Source organism: Mirounga leonina, unplaced genomic scaffold, assembly GCF_011800145.1.
Source record: "Mirounga leonina isolate KUSES-001 unplaced genomic scaffold, KU_Mleo_1.0 Mir_82, whole genome shotgun sequence".
NCBI lineage: Eukaryota > Metazoa > Chordata > Mammalia > Carnivora > Phocidae > Mirounga > Mirounga leonina.
Genome location: NW_023270825.1, coordinates 53,188,633 through 53,205,431, shown reverse-complemented (window position 1 = coordinate 53,205,431; position 16,799 = coordinate 53,188,633). Strand labels below are relative to the sequence as shown.

The window sequence follows — 16,799 nt, the reverse complement described above, 5'->3', positions numbered from 1 at the left end:
AGAAATGAAAATATCTAGGGTTACGTGTACCTTACTGTGAAAGACTATGATTAGGATGGGTAAAGTATGAATGAAGCCACAAGGAGGCTGAGGACTACCAAGACACCTGTGACAGGCAAGTTAAGCAGGAGTCACCGTGAATAAAATCAATGGGAGTGGTAGAAAGACATGAGTATGTAGTGAGAAAAATCATTTCAGAATTGAAAATAGAAGAAATACGGCATTTCTGATAAAGACATATTTTAATGTTGTTTGTTGGTTGTCTAAAGTACAGTGAAGATTATTATAACAAAAAATTTTAAGAAACAGTGGGACCAGAATTTTAGAAGACTCTTAACTGCATTTTTAAGATTTCAAAAATGATGATAGAGGATGAGCTCAAATAAGAAGATTGTGATCCATGAATAGAAATCGTTGAAGGAAGTGGATGGGTGTCTTGGAGTTTGGTAGACGGCCTCAGTGAGAAAGATGATAAAAGTGTTATCAGGACACAAATAGCATGGAAAGGAATTATTGGAAGATAAAGGATTTGGTGGAAGAGAGAACTAAAGCATATTTGGTTCCTTTGCCAAAGTCATCAAATATTAAAAAGACATTAGAAGAAAATGCAGCTTACTTTGGAGAACATCTCAAAAGGTATAATAAAACTAGAAAAAATGTTCAATTAATGAGCAATTACATATGAATAGAAAAGTCAAAATGATGAGGGAGTTGTTCATGATAAAGATGTTATCAGAGAGGGATTCCAAAACTTAAGTATAAGAGGATCACGTTCTGATACACTTTATATTTAGACTTTGATTTAGTACCTCAAAACAAAGAACCATTAAAATTTAGCAATTTGCTGTGCATCACAACATATATTTATTTTTTTCATTCAATGTTAATAAGGACAGGGATACCTGGGTGGTTCAGTCGGTTAAGCATCTGCCTTCATTCAGGTCATGATCCCAGGGTCCTAGGATCAAGTCCTGCATCAGTCTCCCTGATCAGCGGGGAGCCTGCTTCCCCCTCTGCCTGCCGCTCCCCCTGCTTGTGCTCACTCTCTCTCTCTCTCTCTGACAAATAAATAAATAAAATCTTTAAAAAGAAAAGAAAAGTTAATAAGGACATAGTATTCTACCATGCTTTTATAATGCCTAGCAATTATTTGAACTTTGCCACTGGCATAGTAAAAATTCAAACACACTCAAATAAATTTAACATCATCTATGCATAGGATTGGAATAGGGTTAGCAGTTAAATATGTGTAGAATTATTATATGAAATTTAGAGTAATTTACTTAAGCTGATAGATTTGCCTTTGATTTTGAGAACATAATGTTTTATTACTGAAAGATACTACATGTACCTATTTTTTAACAAAATATAAGTTTATACCACTTATGATAGCTTTTTCATTCTCATAAGTAAATATGTAATAAGACTACTTAAGATTCTACTATAACCTACTACTTTCGGAATTAGATAAGTAGATGCCATTTGTAATTAAACCTATTTTTCTAGCATACTAAGTATTGTATTAGGATTCATAATTAACAATCACAGTAATATAGCATACTAAGTATTGTATTAGGATTCATAATTAACAATCACAGTAATATTTTTTTTTGTCATTTTGACAGCAAACCACAAGTTCCAGTTGAATGGCATTTGAAGTTTATGTAACAGTATACTGAATGTGATTACTTCTGTTAATGATTCACATGGACTTGAATTTAAATATCTCATAACAACAAGATTCAGATCTTTGGGATTCCAGGCAGGTTTAATCCACAAACCTCAGTAACAATCATGCATTACTTTTTGTAGATCCTTAAATTTATTTGAGTGTGTTTGAATTTTTACTATGCCAGTACTATAGATTCGGGGGAAGGGAAAGAAGTAGGGATGATAACACTTTCAATATTATTCCAAAATAGCCAAAAGCAGTATACATTGATTCCACCTAACTGCATTTTCTGAATAAACTCAGTTTAAAAAGAGAGAAAGTATGAAAGTTAAAGCTGAGTTATCATGAAAAAAAGAAAACTTACATATACTTTAGATATTTGTTCTTTTTTTTAAGATTTTATTTCTTTACTTGAGAGAGAGTGAGAGAAATCACAGAGGGAGAGGAAGAGGGAGAAGCAGACTTGCCGCTGAGTATGGAGCCCGATGTGGGGCTTGATTCCAATTCCCCAGGAATCATGACCTGAGCCAAAGGCAGACACTCAATGGACTGAGCCACCCAGGCACCCTCACTTTAGATATTTGCAAAAAACTACTGGCAAGCTTCATTATAATCCTAAATCCATGCAGGATAAATATATTTTCTACAGTAGTCATTTCCAAATTATGCTGCATGTCAGAATCATATGGAATCTATATTACATAAAATACTGATGTGCAGCCCTTTCCTTTAGAGATATTTATTTAACAGGTGTTAGAGGACTCAGATTTTTAAACAGAATCCTCTAATTATTCTGATGCTTAACAATATTTCAAAACTATTGGTGTATCAGTATACTTAACTGGTAGTGTCATAAAATTTTGTTAACTTCAACCACTTTTAAATTATTTGCAAGGAGAGTTCCCATGAAATCTTCCTTTAAATAAAAGATGATAATTTGACAACAGCTTTATATAATCATTTTTAAGGTTTTTTTAGTATAATTGACACACAATGTGACATTAGTTTCAGGTGTACAACATGGTGATTCATCTTCTCTATACATTGTGTTATGCTCACCACAAGTGTAGCTACCATCTGTCACCTTACAACACTATTATAATATAATTGCCTATATTCCCTATTCTATGCCTTTTATTACTGTGGCTTAACTGACTGAGCCACTCAGGTGTCCCCACTCATGTAGAATTTAAGAAACAGAACAAATGGACACAGGTGAAGGGAAGGAAGAGTAAAATAAGAAAGCCAGAGAGGGAGACACACCGTAAGAGACTCTTAACTATAGAGTGCAAACTGAGCGTTGCTGGGGGGGAGGGGGACGGGTGAGAGGAATGGGCTAAATGAGTGATGGTCTTACATGTTGGGATACATGTTGGGATAAGCACTAGGTGTTGTAGGTGGGTGATGAATTCTGGATTCATCACAGGATTCTGCTCCTGAAACCAATGGTGAACTGTACGTTAACTAACTTGAATTGAAACAAACAAACAAACACCTAAGCAGTAATAATGGCTTCAAACTCCACCAGTGTCATATCAGAGAGAAACAATTAAATTAATCAATTTCATAATTAAGTAAATAAGGTGGCAAATACAGTGGTAAGACTATAAACAATGTACTATATTTCTTCATGTATTATATGGCATGTAGTCCTGAATAGTTACAAAGTCATTTGAGATTAGATGAAAAAAAAAAGGTGCTGGATTTCTGAGTTATGAGTTTATATTAAAATGGAAAATGTGAAGAAAATGAAAAATTTAAAAAAGGATTAGTGCCAGCCTTTCACTGTGTGTTTGTTCATTTGTTGAACAATTATATTTGTTATGGGTTGTACGTTGAGAGAAGTCCAGGGAATATAGCAGTGAGTAAAACAGGCATGGCAATTGTATTGATAAATTTTTACTTCTTTACCAAACATAACAAAACTGAGTTGCTTAATAATTTAGCTACATTTTCCTCGAGATCTTTACATTTTAATTTGGGATGATTGGATCAAATTTAATTAAATAAGCATTTATTAATTTCCAATGATGTGAGAAATGCCCTTTTATTTATTTATTTATTTGAGAGAGAGAGAGAGAGAGAGAGAGAGAGAGAAATCGTGTGTGGGGTGGTGGGCGGGGGGAAGGGACAGGGAGAGAGAATCTTAAGCAGACTTTCCCCTGAGTGCCGAACCTGGTGCAGAACTCGATTTCATGACCCTGAGATCATGACCTGAGCCAAAATCAAAAGTTGGTCACTTAACCAATGAAGCCACTCAGGCTCCCCATTACTTTTCATCTTTAAATTTTGATGTTTACATTTATTTTTGAAATATTATGTCGTGCCATTGATGTACATTTCCAAGCGTACCAATTATTAACTGATAATTTTCATGGTTGCTAATGAATTGAAAGATTGAATTGGCAATTTTTATTATTCTATCCAGGAAATAGAATGTGCAAATTTGGTAACAATATAAAAATGTATGGTTAAAAATAGACATTATTAAAATTACCTTTGAAATAGTATATAGTTAGAACTCAACAAATATTTAATGATATGAATGAGTTTTAATTGAGAAATATTTTATAGGAAATTAGCATGCATATTCACTCAAATAGTTTCCATTTTATTTCTTTTTTTTATTTTAAAAATATGTAAAATCAGATAAGAGGGGAGATATAACACTTTCCTGGGAAAAACAGATATTGAGGTCTATTTTGTGCAAATATTCCAACTGGCATCTATGAAATAATCCAGCTGAAGAATACCAGGCTACTGGACAGAGCATACAATTGGGAGACAAGTGACCTGAATTTTACTCCTGGAAGTGCTACCATATTATAGGATGATGCGTGGCAGACCAGTTATTTACTTATTTTTAAGTAAAGTGGTAGAATACTTATTTATCTATTTTTACTTATTTACTTATTTTATTTTTTACTTCAAGCTGAAAAATAATATTTTTATTCTTAATTAATTTGTTTTCAGGGAATATAACAAAAATAATTATCAAACACAATCTTGTCAATGCAAAATGCTTTATAAATAACATATGACTGCTTTTGAATTGTGACTTGAAATTAGATACTTCAAATACCATTATTCTGAGTATGCACATTAAAAATTTATTATCTTGGGGCGCCTGGGTGGCCCGGTTGGTTAAGTGTCTGCCTTCGGCTCAGGTCATGATCCCAGGGTCCTGGGATTGAGGCCCTCATTGGGCTCCTTGCTCGGTGAGGAGCCTGCTTTTCCCTCTCCTACTCCCCCTGTTTGTACACTCTCTCTCTCTGTCAAATAAATAATAAAATCTTTAAAAAAAAAATAAAAATTTATTGTCTTTATGACTTTTAAAAATTAATTCATTTTTTAAGGAATGCTTTAGAGAAGTTAAACATTTAGTTTAATTGTCCAGAAATAATAATTTTATCTGTGTTTATGCAAAAAATTATTATTATGTCAATAGCTTCCCATTGGACTTTCTCAATACTCAATAATGAAAAGAACAAATGCAAAAAATTTAAAGCCACACACTGATTGTATCTGGATCTTCACATTTGCAAAATTGTTAATACCCATACAAAATAATTTCTTTTTTCATGTTTATATCCACTCACACAATAAAGGTAACTATTTGATATATACATAGAGCTGATGTCCACACCACCACTACCATTCACCACACCTGCATTCAGAGTACTATTCTCCCAAATACATGTTTAAAAATGTTTTTGGATGCCATGATCAACTAGGACAAATTGACGATGGGAATAAGTATTGAGATTATATTTATAGATAGGGCTTAATGAGCATGTAAACTCTGGCAATTTGTGCTTATATAACATTATCACTACCTGCAGACTGAGGTTACATAATTGGTAATAAAAATTTATTTATCTTTTTTCCTAAAGATGTCTCTACTTTAATGACAACTAATTTAAACAGAAAATGTTATATTATGATCAACCTCACAAGGAGTTTTGAAGATTTGAATGAATCCACACAAAGTGCTTAGAACAGTGTTTGAAAAAGAGTTCACTTTTAATATTATTACTATAATATGAATATTACTTTTTTTCATTTTTGGCTCATGTTGAACATGTTACTACCTAGTTATTTCTAGTTGCTTTGATCCTTTGGTATTACCAATGAATGGGGATGATAGAAGTGTATTTTATATTGAGTAGTAGAGAATATATATATGTATATTTATATACATATATACATATATATGTGAGGCTTTATGTTTCTTTTAAAAAGGTCATTAATACATCTTTATTTTATTTTATTTTAATTCTGTTTTTGGATAAAAAGGGCAGAAGAGCAAGGAAGAACTTGTATTTATAGAAATTGTCAAAGAATGGGTTCTCTTCTTTCAGGTCATTGCTTATGATCGCAGAAAAAAATAGCTATTGAGAAGGAAGCAAAAAGCATATCTCTAAAGGAATGTGCGCCACATGTTTAGAAAGAAACTCACTGATTCACAAGGGCTAATAAAACTGTGAAAGAAAATATTTTACAGAACAGCTGCTTAGACACAGAAAGAATAACAATGAGTGCATTAATTTAAACAAAATCAAGACAAATCACAGGGAAGCGAAAGGCAGTAGTTTTGATCTCATAGAGCTCATAGGCCAAAAATTGGATTTTAATAGAATCCAAGGGGACTGAACATTTTAACATAAGGATGTAAATATAATCTTACGGTAATACTAAGTATGATAGGATAGGATTTATAATTGAAACATCCCATAGTAAGTCCATAACTTATAACAAAAAAAAGGCCTTGATAGAGTGAAGAATAAACTTGTTATGAAGGTATATATTTTCATTGGAAAACATAAATCTGGGACTGCAAAAAATAAAATACACTAAAGTGGAGCCTCCTCTTCCAGTCTTCTGTCTAGGGTATCTCCCCGGACAACCCGTGTACCAGTAACACAGGATTACTCCCCCTACTCTGATCATGTAGGGTTTCACAATTCCAAAAATTGCTATTGTATTTTTCTTTTATAATGCACTACAATGAATAACTAAATGTTCATTCCATTTTTACATTTATACGGGTTAATGCTCTAAAGGTTTCCTAATGCCCTTCTCCTCTTCAAAAAGAACACAACACAACACAATAAAAGTTCCATGTAGTGTTACGCAGATTCCAGTTTTTGACATATCCATAAACCTGCCTTGCCTGTTCAGTAGAGCTTCTGAGGGGCAATATTGTAGTCATTTACTTCATGACTATTTGTACAGATATGTGTCAGACACTCTGCTAGGTACCGAGGATACAGGAATGGAAAACATCTTGGCGCATGTGAGGGAAAGAGTGAGCCATCAAAGTTAGGGCTAAGAGAAAACATAGGTTGGTGCTAGAAAATCTTGGTAGCACAAGGATTGGAAATTTTATCCTAAATGAATGGAAATGCATTGAAGCATTTTAAGATTTGAAATGTCACAACCAGATTTGCATTGGAAGATGAACAATGGATCTATGAAAGGGAAGAGGAAAGGTTAAATATGGACAGAACAATTAAACAATGATTTTTAGAAGGCTACAGATTAATAGTTACTAATTTAAACACCTGGAGAAGGATTGTGGCTGTATCAGTGGAGAAATATGGATGAATTCAGGAGTAATACAGTCATAGTCACACATAATCATGCACTTTCTCATGATGCTTCCTGAAATGGCACCCACATTTTCCTTTGTCAGTTTGGTGAACATCTAGTTATTTTTCAAGACTAAAGTCAAGCAGAAGCCCCTATTCCTGATCCCTCTCCTTGCTTCCAATTATAACCTACAGAGTCACACCTCACACAAATGTTCTGGCCACTTCTTGCCTCCAAATCTGGGGCATCCCTATCACTCCTCCAGCATGAGAAGTAGCAAAATTCAACAGGTAATCAGCATGCTCCCTGGAAATTTTGGAGAATTACTACTCCTGGTAGCAAATTCTGATCAAGGGGAGATGAGAGGCAATTGAAAAGGATAACTCTTTCTTCTCCCTCTGCTTCACGAACCATTCATGGGGCCTTTGTGAGGATCTCTGGGGAAATAAGAAAAAAGAGCTTGTCAGGAAGTTAGGGTCAGCTTTTTTTTTTTTATTTTATTTTATTATGTTATGTTAGTCACCATACATTACATCATTAGTTTTGATGTAGTGTTCCATGATTCATTGTTTGCGTATAACACCCAGTGCTCCATGAAGTACCTGCCCTCTTTAATACCCATCACCAGGCTAACCCATCCTCCCACCCCCTTCCCCTCTAGAACCCTCAGTTTGTTTTTCAGAGTCCATCATCTCTCATGGTTCATCTCCCCCTCCGATCTCCCCCTCTTCATTCTTCCCCTCCTGAGGGTCAGCTTTTATATGTTCTTTGAGTCTATCTCCTCCACTCCTTCCCAGGCATTGTACTTCCTAATAAAGTTTTATTAATAAGCTTCTGTCCTTCTGTCTTTGTTTTCTAGGGATCCTAGTCTAATTTCTCAACTCCTCTTCAGTGAAGTTCATCATGGTTTAACTCTAGGTAAGCATGGGACACTTCTTTGTCCTTCCTTTTATGGAACCCACATAGATATCCGCACAATACCTATAAAATAGGATTTTTCCAATTTTAATTAATTTACTCAGGTATTTCTACTAAACATTAAGTTCTTTGAAGATGTTGATGTCTCTGACATTTATCACAGGATCCCCCTTCCCCAATGCAGTAAAATATTTAACCAATATTTGCAGAATGAAGGAATAAATTCAAAAGGTAATACAGTCATAGAAAATGCTACTCTGGGAGTTTAAGGTCTAAAAAATGTTTTTCTCCCCTAAATAACTGTTATGCTTCTTAATATTAGAATCTCAAAAGTATAAATTAATCATCCTCTCCTTTTTGTTTTTTCTTCTTTTAATTTTTATCACACACACAATGCTTTCTTCCTTAAATTTCTTAACTTTCTTCAAATTTATAGAACCTTTGTTCTTATTTTGCCTTATTTTCACTCCTATTTTCTCCAGTTCTTTTCTCATTTGGGGAAAGTATAAATTATTAACACTGACAGTAACATTGACAAACTAGAGTCTCTAGGGATTATTAAATGTTGAAAAGCCCTGTAAAATAGGTCACATAAAGGATTTTCAAAAACAGTGACTATTTTTTCAACAATTCCTAAGATATGATTGTGTCATTTGTTGAAGAGGAATAAAGAAACCCATGTACGTTTCAAATAACAGAAACATATAAATAACTATTCTTAACTATAGAAAAAAATACCAAAGAAGATATTAAAAACATTGCTGAATTATATAAACCCATTCTACCCAGTGTCGAATCACTTTTCATTCCATTTAAAATGTTGATGTTATTTTTCTTCTTTATAATTTTGGCAGTAGAGAATCTTCTACTACAACCAGACCAAAAACATAAAAGAACCTGAAGCTCTTAAATAACTATAATTACAATCATTTAATTTGTTTTCTTTTAAAAACAGCTTTAAAAAGAACTTTAGCCTGATTTATACATTTAATTTCTATTTCATAATTTCAGTACTTTTCTTATCTTAATGTGACATTGTAAAACCATGAGATTATGGACATTGTGAACAGAATTAGTTACATTCTCAGAGGCCTCTTTTCAGAGAATTTACTACTATCGTAATTAAAACTGATGGGTATGACTTATGCATGGGAATAGGTTTTCAAAGAAAGGTTAAGAATTAAAATAATGATACATTTTAAAATGGGAGAACAGACCATAGAATTATTTCCAATATTTCAATAAAAATGAGCAAGTGCATCTTTGCCATTGTGTTGTTCTAATCACGAGAGGTCAACACATAATTCAAATAGTGGTTAAAATTTAGCATTATCCAAGTTGATAATTCATAATTAGGTCTGAGTCACTAGGCTCTTTGTCCCCCCACCGTTTCTTTGTTTAAAAATAAATATGGTTACCATAATTTAACACTTCAGGATTAACATGAGAATTGCTCAAAGATTATTTTAATTGTGTAATGGTTGTTCCTACAGTTGCATTGAAACTTAATCATTGGCAAGGATTTGTTAAACTAGTAAAAATCACTCTACATTTTCTGACATTCCCCTCATCACCTCTACAAATAGATTTGCCAGTCACTGAATCATTTCAAAATGAGGAAGAAATAAATAAATCAGTGAACCATTGATGCCTTAAATTTTAACTCATTCAGTCTTAATTGGTTTTATTTTGACAAAATTTGATGACTTCAAGGAAACTAAAATTTTCCTTTGCCTCTGGACTTGACTTCTTATGATTTACCTTCTTAGAGAGCACATGATAATGTGACTACAAGTGTCTATATTGAAATATCCACAGGAGAACAGGCATGGTGGATATATCCATAAACCAAGACATACTTTGCTAGTTCAGAGGTTTCCTGCCAGTGATGCTCTAGTGAAATCATTTTCCCTCTATCTCCTAATTAGTGCAGGTTAAATGGATTTTCTTATTTTGAAATTTGTTTGTTGCTATTTGGTACTTCAGTTATTACTATTCATTTTATCAATTTAAATGAAATCAGAATGTACTTGATAGCATGATTAGACTTCTGAAAATGATAATTAAGCCTTGGAAATGGATCATGCCTCTACAAATGTAGAAAACATTAATTATTATCATTTGAGTGATTTTAATTCAATATAACTTCTATCTCTTTTAGTAATCGTGTGTCCTTTCTGGTCTCCTTTATTCTTGATTTTTTAAATGTCATATAAAGACAGATTGTAATGATTTTAATTCCATTAAACATGCACTTACCAATCTTTTCCCAAAAAAGTACTCCCCGCCCCACACTTCTGCCACTTCCATGGTGTTTGATCAGTTATTGATGTAAACAATTTTAAAAATCTGCTATTTATAAAGAGATTGCTGTTTTATGACTATATAAAATTAATTTTGGTGAAGGCCCTTTGATAAAAAGAAAATGTTCAACCATTCCAAAAAGATGTCCACAGAGAGTTCTTTTGGTCAGACCAATATCTTGAGAACTGCTCCAGGACAGCACTACCCAGAAAGATTGTGACTGTGACTCAAAACATTATCTTTCAGAGCAGCACCACCATTTAACCTAGAAAACATGTGACCTGCCAAAGTTACTCAGCGGTTACCTCCCATAGCCCTAGAAGTTCTTAATACAAAACCCAACAAAAATAACAAATAGCTAATTTTGGGTAATGTAATTATATCGGTTGCACGAAATAGTTACCGCACAGTTTCAAAACTGCATGAACTCTTTCTTCTTAGTCCTAAATCCCACTGGTCTGCCTAAATTCTAGAAAAAATATCTTAATTTTGTCCTAGTCTTTCTTATTCAGAGATTTTTATAAACCATCACTAACCTTAAAAATGACAGTCCATTGGGGCGCCTGGGTGGCTCAGTCGGTTAAGCGGCTTCCTTTGGCTCAGGTCATGATCCCAGGGCTCGGTCCCTGTGATCGAGCCTGGCATCATGCTCCCTGCTCAGCAGCGAGTCTACTTCCCTCTCCCTCTGCCCCTCCCTGTTGCTCATGCTCTCGTGCACTCTCTGTCTCTCAAATAAATAAATAAATAAATAAATAAATAAATAAATAAATAAGATCTTCAAAAAAATTACTAACCATCTAGTTGATAATCTCAATATCAGGAATTCTACATCCAGTTGAAAGCAGCTTGAAGGCTTCTCAGAATGCAGAAAATTTTGTATAAAACAGAGAGGTCAGGTTTGGCCCAGGACCACCTCTTTAGAATTCAGATGTTATTTGATTTTGTACTTTCTTGTGGCACACTGGATGATTTTGGGAGTCACCAGGGATATGTTTCCAGAATTCCTTTGATTAAATCATGTTGGCAAGACATGTCCTTTTTCATAGCCCTCACCCTAACAATGAGGGTCTATATCATATCTTCTTGCTACTTTGGGCCATTTGTTTATTTGATACGCTATGCTCAGCTCTGGTTATTTAAGCAAGACAGCATGAGCTCAACTACCCTCCTTGCACCTATTACAACAGAAGAAACCTTTTTATCATTTCCAGTTCAAACAAGAAAGGCAGAGGTTGCCTGCACTCCCCTCTTATCAGTTTTGCCATGTGTGACTTATTTTTATATTCTGGAATTATTATATCCATCTATCAGTTTAATTACTCAGCAAATTCCAGAGGAAAGATGATCACCTTCCAACTTTGTGAAGGGAAATACTTGGCCATTCATAATGAAAAGGATGGACCTACCATCATCATTATCATTGAAAGCAAGGCAGGAGGAAAGGCAGAAAAGCTAAACATTTTTTGTTTGTTTAAATCAGATTTCATGAAACCTCATGAGGAAGAATATGTTAAGGATATATTTAGCAAAAGTTGGAGTATTTTGTGTTCTGGCTTAAGCAGCAGCTTCTAGAGGCAAATCTGCTCTGGTTAATGGTCTTCTCATTATTTTCCCAAATTACATAATATTGTACACTCAGCCATGGAGTTCAGACCTTCATGATTTTATGTTATATGTATTCTATTTACCCTTCTTATAGTTGATATTTAAGAGTGATAAGATTTGGAGGTTTTGTCTGAAGTTTGACAAGGGTGAAGGATGCAGACATCATGTTATCACTCTAAATATCACAGAATCTGAACATTCCTCAAAATAAGATATGTAGAGACAGATCAGGACAAATATCTTTTAAACAGGGGCCAAGTTTGTAGTGATAAGCCGACTCTTTCCTGATAAGAGTCTGATTGCCATGGTATTTGGAGGGACTTAAACTGGAAAGAGAATAAAATGCTACCATGAGAGAGATTGGAGTCACACTGAATGATATGACCCTGTTCAAAATAAACAACTTAGAATTTTAGTAGGAAATCATACATACACTTGCAAAGAGGCAAAGATGACACACACAAAAATCTAATTTCAAAGATAATCTGTCTTCTCTCTTTTTGCACATGTTGTAGCATAGTGTACAATGTATTCCACAATTTCTTTAAATAACAATATATACATAGGAAATAATGTCATACATTTATATTGTTTTCAATCTTTAGGTATTGTATCAATGTTATAATGAGTAGAGAACATATAACAATTCCAATAGGAAGTTTTGGTCAAAGAAATGTACAATTATAATTTGAGTTGATTTTAGAAAATTCTATACAAAGAAATTGTATTAACTTATACTCCCATCAATAATATTTGAGAGTGACTTTTCCTCCACAAACTGACTAAAGAGGAGTATTATATCTCATTAAAATTTTGATATGTATTTACTTAAATTAAAATATTGAATACTTTTATTATATACTTAGAATTTTTTCTCTCAAACATTTGATTGATATGGTACATAGCTCAATGTAAGATGAGAGCTATGGGTCCAACTACATTTATTCTTCCAAAAAACTACCGAGTTGTCACAAAACTACTCATATGAAAAATCAGTAATGTGGTTGCTTCTAAAATTAACTAGTCAAAACAATAGTTTTCACATATTAAAAACAAACAAACAAACATGTTTTTGTATATTACCATAGGAACCTCAAAGATAAAATAATATTAACAAGAAATAAGTGAATTCTATATGAAGACACCTCTATGTTTCTAAATCAATAAGATGACACGACATGGTTAAGTTGAAAAGTATACTATGTTCTGGACAAACATTAAAAAGATGACAATATCCAGTGAAGTAATACGAATAGATAAACATAATCTCAAGTAAATTAACTACAGAATGCTTTTGCCACTCAATAAATTTATTTGGAAAAATAAACAAGCAAGTATAGCCAGAATAAAAATCTCAAGAAGAAAAGTGGTAAGAATAACCAAGATAATAAAGCATGCTGGAGCTATGCTGTGGAGTTGAAATGAAACAGTGTGGCACAGTCATATTACTTGATAGATCAATGGAACAAATTCAGAAAATAGAAAAGTCTCATAATCCCCAATGAAATTTTAGGATATGAGAAAAGTGACAACTTGAGTTGTGAGGAAAAACATGGATTATTTAATAAATCAAGCTCCATTTCAGGGGCATATCATTTCAGAATTTTTACATTAGTATATTTTTGTGGATTTTAAAACTGATTTTTCTCTGTTGGTGGGTATCAGTTCCATAAATAATTTTGAGCTCCACCTAAATACATTGTGTTGTCCCAGAAATTATTGGGGACACAAAGAATTAGATATGCTATCTCTCCAATGAAAACATCTTGGGTAGCTAAGTAGTGTACTATTTAAATTCTTGTACAATAATTTAAATATAAATTTATATGTATAAACACAATGCCATAGAAATATTATCAAAAGTGTTATTGTCAGAATTCCTAAAGCCTTCGTTTTCCTAAATTCAATGGCAATTTATGTGTTTTCACAGTATCCATTGTCTGAGCTGCATTTGATGCAAATGAACACCCCCCCTCTTCTTTTTTTTTTTTTTTTAATTGGGCAAAATGGGCAAAGGGGAAGGAAAACAAAGGCTTCCAGTTATGGAATGAAGAAGTAATGGAAATAAAAGGCACAGCGTAAGGAATATAGCACTTGATATTGTAATAGCATTGCATGGTGACAGATGGTAGCTACCCTTGTGATGAGCATAGCATAATGTATAGATCTGTGGAACTACTATGTTGTATATCTGAAACTAATGTAATATTGTGTGTCAACTATACTCAAATAAAAAAATTACATTGTGATTAAATGCTCATAATATAAAATTTACAATTTAAATTATTTTTTATTGTCCAGTTCTGGGGCATTAAGTACATTCATGTTATCACCCAACCATCACCACCATCCATCTACAGAACATTTCCATCTTTCCAAACTGAAACTCTTTACGCATTAGACATTAACTTTCCATTCACCACTACTCCCAGTTCCTGGCAATCACCATTCTACCTTCTGTTTCTATGAATTTGACTACCCTAGGTATCTTAATCAGTAGAATTACACTTTCGTGTCAGGCTTATTTCTGTTAGCATGTCTTCAAGATTCATCCATGTAACATGTGTCAGAATTTTCTTCCTTTTTAAGCCTGAAACAAATTCTATTGTATGTATATACCACATTTTGTTTATCCATTTCATCAGTCAATAGGCATTTGGGCTGCTTCCACAGTTTGACTGCTGTGAATAATACTACGAAAATATGTGTGCATATATATCATTGAGTCCTTGCTTTTAATTATTTTGTGTATATACCTAAAAGTGGAATTTCCAAATCATACAATATGATATATATATATTATATATCATATATCATATATATATATCATTGTGTGATTGTGTGTGTGTGTGTGAGAGAGAGAGAGAGAAAGAGAGAGAGAGATTCATTAGAAAGAATGGGGAAGGAAGTGATTGGCAGAGCCAGAGTCTGTGCAGAATGTTCAATTATCTCAAGTTCCTAGGTTTTGGTTGTTTTTTTTTTTTTTTTTTTTTTTTCTAGATCAGCTTAATCTCCCTCATGTATTTCCTTATGTGAAAATTATTTTTATTATATACACATCTTTAACCCCAAATTTTCCCATTTATGGAGGTCTTCGGCATCTCCTATTCTAGAAGTATCTCTGAGGGTGGTAAGGTTTTGCTATCATTAAGGGTCCCAGAAAAGTGTAATTATCACTCCAAGCTTGCAAATTTAGGAAGCAAGTTCCTTGGATACATTTTGTTTTCTTCCCTGAGCTCTAGGAAGAGGCGAGATTACTTGCTGCTTTCATGGAACAGTGAGTATAGCTTTTCTATCCTCTGATAAAGTGGAAGAAGACAAAACTTACTTTACAAAGAGGGACAATTATGCTTGGAAGATAGGTGTGAACTGGTGCCTTTCCTGAGAGAACCACTCTATATGATCACTTTGAAGTTACCTTAAAGCCCTAGTTCTATAAAGGTTCTCAGTCCCAATTCCCTGCTTCACATATACCCAGACCTTTCATAATTGTATTTGAAGGGCAGGGGGTGGCCCTGAGGTCAGCAGTGCATGGACAAGGGAAGGGAAAGACCAGAGACTCTAACATAAAACTTATATGTAACAGCTATGTCTAGCGTCAGTCTGCCTGGTTTTAAGAAAGCCTAGATTGGACTCTGAGCAACACCTTCTTCACACAAACTGTGCTTCTTGGCATCCACACATATTTTTCTAGTATCATATTTATTGCATCACATTATAAAACACTTTTTCATAATATTTTCTCACTGAGACTACCAGGGCTTTTAATATCTCCAGAATATATATTTCCATTTTCCATAAGACTAAAAAGTAATATCAGTTCTAAAAATATCGACTAAAAAGATTCTGCAAAAAGTAGAAGATGAAGAGGACTGTGAAAGAGAGAATGATCAAAAGGAGATGAATGAGCAGGAAGGGGTGGTTGAGGATGACCCTAGTGTAGTCAGAGATATAAAAACTTGGAAAAAAAAAATAGTGCAGTCTTTTCTGTATCATGTTACCCCTCAATATAGGCCTAGATATTGGAAGAAAATGAGAAAAGCCATTCCCAAAGGAGTCAAGTGACTGCCTGCCAAATCCCATGTGTCACATTTCCTTGATTCTAAGACACAGTTAATGTAAGATGAACCATTGATTTAATAACTGCCTTGAAGGGAAAAGGAATCACTATATAGATGTGACAAAATGCACCTGATTTCACAAATGCTACAATGTGAGAAGCAAATTGGAAGTTGCATTCTACAAAGATGAGCTCAGGCTGCATGGGGAGACATTATGGACAAAAAGCATAATGGTGAACATGGGAGATACAATGGATCTTCACACTGGAGAAGATGAAGAAGCAAGAACAGATATAATAATGATGTGCATTATCCTGAAAGAATTTTAAAAGATGTTTGAAAAACATCTTATTTGTACCTAGGAATGACCATACAATGCTCAGAAGTCACAGAATAATTTAAGAAAGAAAAAAATTTTTAAATAAGAAAAATCTTATAATTCAGGGATATTGAAATACAACTGTAGTGCCTGCATGTAACATATTTTAAAACAATGCAGCTTTATTAATTCCAGATACATACAGTACATTTTTTAAAGAAATAAAATAATGTATGTATAACTTCAGAACATGGGCCAACAAAAATCCTACATAGAAAAAAAAAAACAACAACAATATTATCACTTGTATCAGTGCAAGGTGAGGTAA

At 33.5% G+C, this 16,799-nt stretch overlaps 1 pseudogene; it reads left to right on the top strand.

Moving 5' to 3' along the window:
* The first annotated feature begins 499 nt into the window (after positions 1–499).
* LOC118002546 lies at positions 500–16,481 on the top strand (annotated as a pseudogene).
* The last annotated feature ends 318 nt before the right edge of the window (positions 16,482–16,799 follow it).